This window comes from Calliphora vicina, chromosome 1, assembly GCF_958450345.1.
Source record: "Calliphora vicina chromosome 1, idCalVici1.1, whole genome shotgun sequence".
Lineage (NCBI taxonomy): Eukaryota > Metazoa > Arthropoda > Insecta > Diptera > Calliphoridae > Calliphora > Calliphora vicina.
The window spans coordinates 46,379,269-46,391,943 of NC_088780.1; the positions used below are offsets into that span (position 1 = coordinate 46,379,269).

At 29.2% G+C, this 12,675-nt stretch overlaps 1 protein-coding gene across 1 annotated transcript in view; it reads right to left on the bottom strand.

The window, feature by feature from the left end:
* Dhc1 (Dynein heavy chain 1) overlaps positions 1 to 12,675 on the bottom strand; it is a 108,454-nt gene that overhangs the window by 35,720 nt on the left and 60,059 nt on the right.

The following is a 12,675-nucleotide window of genomic DNA, read 5'->3' on the forward strand; positions in this document are numbered from 1 at the left end:
TAGAACTATGTTGTTGAAATCCTCTTTCCGCCATCAAATAACTTACATATATGATCCATATATCCATTATAGCTCAACTTAGGTTGCTATTTAAAATCGAAAAAATCGGCACATAAATGAGAGATACACAGTCTCAAACAATTGTTCGTACCCCATACAGCTGAAAATATATTTGATTACACCGTCAGACAAATAGAGAAAAAAATCGTTAGACACGAACCGGATGATATACGTCTGAAACTATAAATTTAATGAAGAAAAACTGTGTTTTCAGTTTTTCATTTCGTGATCCTGTGTCCTTTTTTAAGGACTTCAAAGTTTCAAAGAAGTACATTTTTCAAAAAATATTTAAAAATACTCCTGCTATTCCAACAATGACAAATTGTATGTCAAAAGAACAAGAAGAGTTGTAAAATATTTTGTATTATCTTTATTTTATCCTGTAAGGATCAAAAGATGTCAAAAATGTCCTTTAAAATGTTTATCCTTTAATATTCTTTAAGATTGCCAATAAATTCTTTTTAAAAAATATAGTGCATTATAAATACTCTATACTAAATGTAAAAATTTCATCCTTTATATATATAAAGGTCAAATTAAAATATAAAAAAAAAATTTATTATTATAAAAAGTTTTATTAAGAAAAGTGCATGTTTACAAACTACACCACCATAGTGAGGGAGGTATAATGGGTTAGGGCTGTTGTTTGCAACATGCAAAAATATTGTCCCAACACCCACCTTAAAGTATACCAATCTACTCAGGATCACTTCCTGAGTCGACTAAGTGATGTCCGTCCGTCTGTCCGTCCATCAATGTAAACCTTGTAATCAATCTACAGGTCGCAGGTTTAAAGATAATTCGACAAAATTTGGCACAAACCTTTATATTGCCCCAAGGATGAAGGCTATTGAATTTGGTTTGAATCAGCCCATTATTTATCCTAGCCCCCATACAATTGGCCTATTTGAAAATAGTTAAGCTCTCATAAATATCTTAATTATAAACATATTCAAACCAAATTCAGCACAATTAAGTTTTATGTAAGCCGAACTCGTGAGAGTTCGGCATGTTGCCATGTTACATATTACATATTGCCATATAAGTAACATTCTCGAAATTTCATTAATATACATAAATCTCTGAAATATGTCAGTATCCAAACAAAATTCAACACAAATATGTTTCATATATTCGCAATTCATCCCACCAAATTTTGTGACGATTGGTCCATAATTAGTCATAGCTCCCATATAAGGCCCACTACCGAAAATGTGTATATTCAAATAAGATTCAACACAAATAAGTTTCATATCAAAAGAAAACTCTTTATAATCATATACCCGGTGTAGGGTATCATAAGGTCGGGCTTGCCCGACTATACCATTTTACTTGTTTATTAAAAAGACTTCTACGTTGCTTTTCACAACGGATTTTGTTATATTTTTTTCGAATGAAATATTAAAATAAAATATATAAATACAAATAATTCAAATTTAAAATATTTTTTAACACTTAAGTAGTTAAGATAGAAGGATGAAATTTTGGCTGTGGTATTCAAGATTTGAATCTTTAACTCACTATTTTTTTTAAAAAAAATTATTGGAAATCTAAAAGGATATTCAAAGATAAAAATTTGAAAGGACATTTTTGACATATTTTGATCCCTACAGGATAAAACAAAAATAATACGAAATATATTACAGATATATAGTCAGAAGTATTTTAAACATTTTTTTAAAAATGTACTCTGAAAATTTGTACAGAGAAAACAGGATTACGAAATGAAAATTGTTTCAGACGTATATCATCCGGTTCGTGTCTAATATTGAGTGTCGTGCGATGTTATAATTAAAAATTCGAATATAATATTTTTTTTTTAAAAGTCCTACAAGTGATTATTTAAATTGTCAATTAATAGTAAATTAACACATTGACTGCCACGTCGGACATATGTGTGTGACATTGCACTATGCGGTTTACGCCACGTCGGACACATATGTCCGACACGACTTTTATTCGCTCTAGCCATGTCAGACAATAGTGCTGGATTTTAAGAATTTTTTCGATGTTGTCTGGAAGTTCCTCATCAATCTGTAATCTTCACATTCTTCATCACTTTCTGAACTTGTACTGAGTATTTTTTCTAACTCTGTATCCAATAAAAAATTCTTTTTCGCCATTTTTTATAAAAAAAATCGGTTTCTAAGCAGTAAATATTACTGACAGTAGCCTAAATTCCAATATTGATGTTTTCGAAGAGATTACGCAAGGAAAATGCTGTGGCCCCCAGCATCTTATTTGCTGAAAGTGCCTTGGCAGTCAATGTGTTAAAAAAATGTTCACATTTATTTTTAACAAAAAAATTAAAAATAGTTCAAAATATTAACTCAAAAAATTGTCCGTAATCTTTAAATAAATTTACATATGTATCTATTTATTTAATGAATATTATAGTGATGATGTGCCTCTCTTGGGTGGATTAAACTAACTCGGGTACGCTAAATTCAGTGACTCCAACCGTTTTTTTAAGTCAGCTCGTATTTTCGATACATACCGTTATTTCGAAAATGGAGGAGGTTGCATAACATATTGTTACGTTTTAACCTTTTCAAAACGCTGGTTTATTTCCTTTAAATAAACCGGATACTTTTGATTGCAAATAAAAGCCGTTTAGTAGTTTGAAAATGGTAACAACTCTTTATTTATTCAAATGTACAACAACAACAGAATTAAATAGTCACTCAATGTTTTTATAATGTACACGAATTCACTTGAAAAATACAGCACACTTTAAGGCACTCAGTTGATGTTTATTCGAATAGCGTCTCTGATAAACTGACTAACGACTGCAACCTCTGCCACTATTTATAACACTGCCATCTGCATTCTAGATTGCTCTTTAATTGTTTAGAGCTTTCTACTACATACGCCATCTGTGGTGTACTTTCTACAATGTTCTTTAACTGAATATTCGAATTCGAATATACGGTCGCAGCAAATAGCGTTGCCAACTTACGACCAATGGTCAACTGAAAGCTTTTATTCAATATTAATAATGTCCACAGAGATGTTACAGTTTGCTATTACAGCACTGCTATTTGAAAGCATTCTGGTACTTTTCAATCAGCCGTTAAAATCGTTGCATATGAATTCAAGTACAATTTCGTAGCACTGCCCCCCGCTTAAGCCTGTTCGTCCCGAATAGGCATAGATTCACTTCTCCCATAGGTAGCTAGTCGTTCTAGATGTTCAACCTTAGTTCCCGATATCGGTCTTCCACATTTTCGTATTCTATAAACCATGTCGTCCAATCTCTTAACTACCCTATGTGGTCCTTTGCAGTGATTCGTTAATTTGGATGACAAACCCTTATTACGTTGTGAGCTATATCTGGTTTTCATTTGGTCATTTGTCATTTTACTTCGTCGAACGAGTTCATGCTTTTCTTTTTCTGCTGAAGCACCTTCACCCATCTTGGAACCCGGCCTGATGATCTTTTCTCTGAGGGACAGACCAAGCACTCCAACAGGAACTATTCTGTCGTTACACTGTTCAACGAGGGCCTCCATTGTTACATGGCCACTTCTCACATCCGCTGGCTCCAACACCAACAAACCATTGTTTATACAATCCTCCACTTCCTCACGGGCCCATACCAAATCTTCTGCCTCAGTGCTAGCTCTTTTTAAAGGTGGCTCCTATAATGCTTGATGATTCGCCAGCTGGTTATTTCTTGATGGTGCAACATATCTGGTTCGCTTTCTTGGTGCTCTGCAGTTTCGCTGAATATGACCAATTTTACAACAGTTATAACATTTAATTTTGGCTTTACATTGTTTACATTACATTTAAAGCCTCTAAAACTGCATCTTTTTGACATTGAACATTATCCCACTTCTGACACCAATTAAAGCTTTTTGTTTTGAACTTTTATATACATTTTGTTTTTTTTTAATTTCTTTTTTTATTTACATTTGTTGAAAAATATTTTCAATTATTTGAATGTATATGTTGGAAAAAGTTTTGAAGCTTTTTTCAAAAAAAACAAAAATTATATTTTAAAATAAGGTCGACTTTTACAAAAATTAACTTTAAAATTTCTTTCATAGTTAGGGTGATTATTTTTGTTTGCCAAAAAAAATTATATTTCTAAAACAACTACTGACTTATTCAATAAGCTAAACCGTTTTTGAGTTACGCGAATATATATTGTGCAACCTCCTTCATTTTCGAAATAACGGTATAACCACTGGGTGCCCCGCTTGACAGTTTTTTCAACTAGCACAGTGTAGCTTTTCTATTGTTTCAAGGACGAAGTCTATTGAATTTGGTTAGAATCGGTCTATTATTTCTGCAAGACCCATATCTGAAAATAGTTAAGCTCTCATAAATATCTTAGTTATATCTTATATTCAAATCAAATGCAGCACAAATAAGTTTTATATAAGCCGAACGCGCACCACTAAATTTTAATGATGAATGAATACATTTTTCTTCAATTCAAATATACTACAAAAAGGCAAAACAAAACTGAATGAAGAAAAAATATTTTCAATCAATTTATATTAGATTTGAATTACTATTATTATGAATTAATTCAACAGTGAATAAATTCTATTCAAATAAAAGCATTTCAATGAAGCTAATGATTTGATGACATTTTTAATTCTGAATTAAGATTTAATTAAGCTTAAATTGAATTAATTAATTCACAGCTCTGTCAGATTAGTGTTTTTTTTTTCAAATTGATTTTGTTTTTTCTTTGTAGAAAACTTTTACTAACCTGCTCATATTTTGTCATTAAATTCATTACTAAATTCTAGACCACAATGTACCATTAAAATTCTATAAAGAAATATAAAAGTGTAATAGACATAAATTTCCTGCAAACTTTGGTTCTTTATTATTTAACCCTTACCCTTATTAAAAAAATCTGTGAAATGAAAAACACAATTTTGTGCTAAATAAATTTAGCTTAAGGAAAGTATTTATTGTGCCAGTTAAAAAAAGGCGCAAAAGTTTAGACAAAAAGGATTTTTAGCCTTTTTCAGCTTTGTCCTCTTTACAAATACAAAAAACACCTTTTTATTGGTTAAGTAAAATGAAGCAAACACAAAAAAAATATTCACACTAAAAGCCAAAAATATCCTTTTTTTTGGTTTTGATAGAGTGTAAAAACTAAAATGTTTTGATTTTGTCTATGTACTTTCTTTTTTCGTTTTGTAGCTTAAAGCATTTTTTGTCGATTTTTTCTCAAAAAGAAATCAGAAATGTTTTCTTTGATTTTGTGTTTCTTTTTAGATGTTGGTAATACGTTTAAATATGCTGAAAATTTAAATGCCTGGCATTTTCTCTTTTGTAAATCCTATTGTGTGGGATTTTTACGTTATTGATTTGGGTCGGCCAATATTAAATCCCTATTATTTATGCATAATCTCGTACATGGTTTGTTCTATCAAATAAAATTTAAAATTTGGATAATTACGAAGAACAATATTAAAGACATGGTAAAGTTTTTTCCAAAAACTTTGTTACAGTGGCTATTTTGTTGTGAAAATTTCATTCTTAATGTAAAACAGTATTATTAATGGATAAATAAATTAAATTGATCAATTTATGGTTTATGCTTTCTCCATCAACAAATACATTTTCCAGATTTATTCATTACAGAAACTAATTAAATTTAAAATTAATACCTAATTTATATTACCACGAAATTATCAAACAATCCTTTAAAATATTGAATCAATATTTAATTTAATATAGCTCATCTCATAGTTGTACTTGACCAACAACAATAATTCTTAAAGATTCCTTTAAAAATATTTTTTATTTAAGGTTGTGTTTTCTTTATTATTTGCCAAGAAATTTGTTCTTATTTGTAGAAAACAAGAAATGTTTGCAATAATTTCAATTTTCTATCCCGTCGTTATATCATTCATCTGTGTTCACCAACTCAAACCATAAATAATTTAATGGAAAAACATGTTAACATTATACTTAGATCAATTTCTTGACAACATTACAACAGATACTTGTTAAAAAGTATATCAACAGGTTTCAAAACGTCTGTCACCACTGTTTTCTGTGGAATACAAATGTTTTGTTATAACCTATAGGCCTTGAAATATTCATTAATCAAAATTATGATAACAATAAAGTTGTTTTTGTATTTCTTCAAACATTAAAACAATGAGGCATTGTTATATTTATAAAATTTTTATTAAAGATTTACAATATTTCTTGGAGAAAATCAATAACGTGTTTTTAGGAATTTAAAGACAATAATACAAGGTTTTTTATTTATCAATGAAAAATATTCTTTTTAGTAGATAATAGATTTAAGCATTCGTGTTCAGCTCACACTTCGTGTTCGTTTCTGACATAGGCAAACATTTTTGTAAATACTTTTCAGAGACTTTAAAAAATGGTTGAAAAAGTTTTGAAAATTGTATTTGAAGTTTTATGTTTTTTTTGTTAGATACCTATATAAATTAAATATTTATCACGAATAAGGTCCAATTCCGGGAGGACATTTGTATGGGGGCTATGTGAAATAATGAACCGATTTCACCCATTTTCAATAGGCTTCGTCCTTAGGCCGAAATAATTGTATGTACCAAATTTCATCGAAATAATTTCAAAATTGCGACCTGTACTTTTCGCACAAGGTTTACATAGACAGCCAGCCAGACGGACGGAAGACATCGCTTAATCGACTCTAAGTCGATCGGAATACTTTAAGGTGGGTGTTAGACTTATATTTTTTCTTTTCTTATATATAGGTGATACAATCAATAACAAAAAACATGCACGAGAGCAAAAATATAATTGTACATGTTTACTGTAACCATTTCAAAATTTTTGAACAATATTATGGTCGCTGTAATTATTAATTGTGTAACCATAATATGGTAAAGTTAAGATTCACATGATTGTAGCATTAGGGTTTCTATTCAGGCCCTAATTTTGTAAATCACGTCACCAAAGTGATATTTATATGGAAAGCAAAAACAAAATTTGAAAAATTTAAAAAATTTTTTTTTGTTTTATATACAAAATTTTTAAATTATGAAAGGCAAATCAACGCTTGAATTTTGGTGCGTTTGTTCTGTTAAGAATTTGTATATAAAACAAAAACAAATTTTTAAAATTTTTTAAATTTTGTTTTTCCTTTCCATATAAATATCACTTTGTGACGTGATTTACAAAATTAGGGCCTATATTCTCTATTACTAGAAAATATCGATGGACAATTTTGTTTTCATATATTTTGATCCCAAAAATTTATACTTTTCGATACTTAATTAAGCTTCCAGCAATAACCATTTGTGACAAATTTCGGTATACGAAGTCTCCTCGTATTTTAATTGTTTTTAAATGTCAGACAGACATTTGGTTCTAAAATTTTTTTTTGATAGCACCGGTTTTGTCTTTTTTTAACACCAAACTTTCCTGATCAACAATAAATATTTTCAGACGGACATGTGTATATCGTATTAGAATTTTATAAGAAATCAGAATATATATACTTTTATGGGTTTACGACCTATATAATTCGATGTGTTACAAACGTAATGACAAAATCAAAATATTTTTGGTGGAGAGTAGATAATGTATTTCCAGGATGTAGGATTCTTAGAAAAATATTTTGATGTATAACAAACAAAATGGCAAAATCAATATACCCTCCATCAGCATATAATATTTCAATAAAACAACGTATCTTGATTTTTTTTCAAATGGTACATTGAGGCATTGAATTTATAAAATTTTATTTTTACCATAATTTTTGTGCAATTTTTCGTATCTCCAATTGATGAAAAAAATCGTACAATCTAATTATTCTCAAGTTCCGACAAGCCTTTTCCCTAGCACATAGTGTCTCAGATTGAAATTCCGAACTTTTTCGAAATCAGCATGGACGAATATAGTGTTCAAAAACATGTCCAAATGATAAGATTGTTTTATCAAAATGGGTGTCATCAATGTCTAATGTATCCCGAAAAAGTCACACCAACGACATGTGGTTTCAACAGGACGGCGCTACGTTCCACACAGCTCATGCCACATTGGACATTCTGAACGAGCGATCTCACGTGGAGAGCATGTGAACTGAACCGTTAGACTTCTTTGTATGGGATTTTTATAAGTCGTATGTCTATGCAACTCAAAGCCAACATTACTCATGCCATCGCACTATAGGTTAAATGACTACTTTTTCTGTGATAAATTAATAATGACTACAAAATCATGGTATTCAAACCAAAACCTTAATGAATTTCGAAAGTAAGAATAATTCTATTAAAAAAATGGAATTTAACCCACTAACGACCAAAAATTAACCCATTTACAATCAATAATGCAAACTTAATACATTAATTTATTTTAATTATACTAAAACTTTTAGTAATTGCTTAAATCTAATTCATGCATATTTAAATCAAAGAGGTCCTCTTCGCTTTCATTAATTTCATTGTCTTGGTGGCTAAAGTGAAATTCTTCCATGGGTTCACTGCAACATAACAGTTGAATTACTTCTGGTAGAAATGTGGAACGTTTCCGGTTTTGTAAGCGCCTATCTAAAAATGATGTGGAAATTAATGGATCTGAGGTACAGCTTAATATTAATTCGGAGCTTAAAAAATATGTCTTCTCCGCTTCCATTACAGCGTCTTTTTGTATCTCAAAAATTTTTCAGCAATATGAAGTAAAATAGATTGCAAAGAAATGAGTGATTTTCGGAAGTGGGTTATATAGGAGCTATGACCAATTATGGACCGATCGTCATGAAATTAGGTCGTGTGATTACATATTTTCTTTATGAGAGTTGAATTTTATAAGTATACCAACATTTTTAAGAGATTTATGCTCGTTAAAGTTATTTTTGGAAGCGGGTATTATATGGGAGCTATGACTAATTATGGACTGATCATCATAAAATTAGCTGACATGAATTCCGTATATATAAAATTTATTTGGAGCAAAATTTGTGTAGATACCTATATAAATTCAACATTTATGACCGATAAAGTCCAATTACGGGAGGAAATTTGTATGGGGGCTAGGTGGTATAATGGATCGATTTCACCCAATTTAAATAGGCTTCGTCCTTGGGTCGAAAAAATTATATGTACCATATTAAGGTGGGCGTTAGACTAATATTTTTGGGCGTTACAAACATCTGCACAAACGCATTATACCCTCCCCACTATGGTGGTGTAGGGTACAACAAATTTATTGTTTTAGTTATATGCTTCTCCACTTCATCTGAAAATATGTTTACTTCAATTTTGTCAACTACATGTTTGAAAACGGCATAAAATTTTTCTTTTTTTGAATTTTCGTTAAGCCAAATTTCAAACAATAACCTAAAAAAGATAGTATTATTCGAAAACGGCTAAAAATGGCTATTATATGGAAATAAAAATTGGTTTATAACATTTCAATATATTCATTTCTGGTTTCATTTAATCTGCCGAACTTTGCCGAAGTTTTAAAAGCTTCTACGAAGTTACATTTTGAAAACAATCGCAGCACTTTTCAGGTTATGTTAAAAAAGTGGATTTATTTCAAGCAAGTTAAACAATTTTATCAAATTTTTTAACAAAAAACATTAGTTACTTACTTAGTTTATTGTTCTTCATTTTCACTTTCTTGTTTATAACTCACGAAATTATTTAAACATGCAATTGAAAATTTGACAGCAATACAGGCTTTTCAACAAAATTTATTAAGTAATTACGATGCAATGTCTTTGACTGCGTGTTGTCAAATGGAATTTAATATTTACCAAAAACAAAAAGCTGACTTAGTTAATTTGGAGTATTGGTTACAAAATGGCATTAAAAAAAGTGCAATATTTGTATTTGAAAAATTGGACTTTAGCACAGTTTTGGTAGCCGTTTAACCTATAGTGCATCGGTCAAATTCAGCCTGATTTATGCGCCAGAGTTATGAAAAATTGGAAAAGCTTATGATTAGATTCGAATTTTTGGTTTAGTAGGTGAGACTATGGCCTTTAATTTTCGCTATAAAACGTGAAAATCTACTAATAATATAACAAAATTGGATTTTAATTTTTAGCTGAATTTTAGTAAAAAACAAGCAAAAAAGATATTTTTTTAATATAATATACTTTAATATAATATTTGCTTAGTTACTATACAAATAATACTTACTAAACTTTTTAGTTTATTAAAAGTTTTGTTTAATATTTCTTTAAAATCGGTTACCATAAAAATGTATTTTTGCTTAATTCTCATAATATGTGCCACTGTGCGGCGTTCATTTACACGATGTTATATTCCATATATTGCATAATGACATCGATGGGCCATTCAAACTGATAACAAATTTCGCTGATATCTAACACATTCTTTGTTTTATTTAAATTTAAAGATAGGAATCGCTTAATGAAATACCCTTTATTTGTATTTTTGGTGGACATAACTTCACACTGTTATGAGCTAAACTATTAGCTTAATAAAAATCTTATATTTCCTAAAATAGTAAAGAAATTTTTTGGGAATTAATCCTTTATGTGAACGTGGGTCAAAAATCAGTATTGTGTAATTCGGTATAAAACCTCACTTAAAATAATTATACTAAAACTATCAATGTTTTATAATAAAATAATTAAATTAATTTCGTTGGCAGCAACAATTGTTTCCGAAACCAGTTATTATAACCAACATTATTTAAACTCGTACTATGAAATTTGTTCAAATTATGTAAAAATATTTAATGTAAATCATTTAACTACTACTCGTACTAACATTAAACATCTCCTTCATTTGATGGCAAATTGTTACTTCAAATTATAGAATATATTTTTTCACGATTTCCGGCATATTTTCCATTTCCTATAGGTCCCAAATTTCGCATTAATTTCAAATTTCATATATTAAAATCCAAAATTATAGCCATCCAATACAAATTTGTTTTAAGCGCGGATCTAATGTGCACACAATCTAAATCTATGACTAACCAATATGCAGAATAACTAACCAAATGCATTGATTGAGATTTTATAATTTTTGCAATTAAAATTTTTCGAGAATTATTAACAAAAACATTACATTTGACATTGAACTACTTTAATACCAAACAATTTATACATATTATGCGATAAAACTTAACAATAATAACATAACAACAATAAGCATGTAATTATATGCATAAATTGAATTTATTGTTGTTCGTATACAAAAGTACATATTAGTGCAAAATTGAAATCCAAAACACACAATCCCGCATTTTAGTGGCAATAACAAAAAATTACACACCTATTTGCCACAAAAAAAAGTAGAAAAATCACAGGAAATTTATTTTCAATTTGCAGATGTGTGGGAAATAACAATAAATTCGTTTAAAAAACATACGCACACATTTACGCAACATACAAACAATTTTATGCATTCCAAGCAAAAGTTTCAAACAATACATTGTACTAAATTTAAAGGAATAAATTCATGTTAAAATACATAGAATATTTTAGAATTTATCCAACAAACATACATATGTAGATACATAGGAGTTTTGAATCAGTTAATACTTATTAGATGTGCTTTAAAATGTGTGATACCTTTCACTTTCAATATCTATAATAGTGGTTACAAGGACAACCCTTATTTTACTCCAAAGACCTACAATTTTTCACCTTCAGCTAAAAACGCTATGCAACAAATGAAAATTTTTGGAAAAACACACGATCATGTATGTTCGACTCTACTGCCAAAGGGTAGTAAAATCCTATATATATAAAATCCTATAATTTCCATTTTGGTGATTTTTGGGTCCCCAAAGATTCTGAAAATCAGTGGGCCCTCAAAAAATGGTGTCATCAGGTTTTGGCCAACAGCTTGGTGGAGCTAATAGTCCTCCAAACCATTTTTGTTAACATTTTTTTTCCCAAAAAATAGCTTTTTCGTGCACTCTTTTTTTGAAAAAATATATGAAGAACAATTTTGTTTTCCATTGTTTTATAATAATTTCCAGGGACTCCTAATTTATCAGTAACAATATTTGAGGAGCCGCATAACAAAAGGTACTTTTTCATCCCCCCTTAAAAAACAGCATGAACCTGGAAATGGTAAGAAGTTTCTTACTTATCAATAGATACATCAAACTGCCATAAGTCACCACATTAAATGTTAAGGATATTTGATATAAAAACATTTTAATATCGGAAAAGAACCTTTTGTTAAAAAATAAAGAAAATAAAGTACGTTTTGTGAAAAACAAAATTAAATAGTATGTTTTTTATGCGTTTTTTAACGATAATATTTTAAATGAATGTTTTTAATCCTGATCTAATATATAAACAAATTACATAATGAAATTAAATAATTTTTTTTTTCGTTTTATACTAGTGTTTTACGTTTTGTTAAGCACAAATTTTTTAGAACCCACACACAGAAAAAACTATATTTCAATCAAGGTACAAAAATTATTGAATAGATAATTTTCGTAATTGAAAAACAAAAAATAACAAAAATGTGTTTTCAATTACAAAAATTATCTATTCAATAATTTTTGTATTTAAAGTTCAAACCATAGAGAAAACGCATAGAGCGGAAACTCTCCTGTCAAAGACCTAACTCAGTTGTCAAAAACCTAAGTGGTGAGAATGTATTAGTAAAAAAACTATGTGAAAACAAAAACAACACT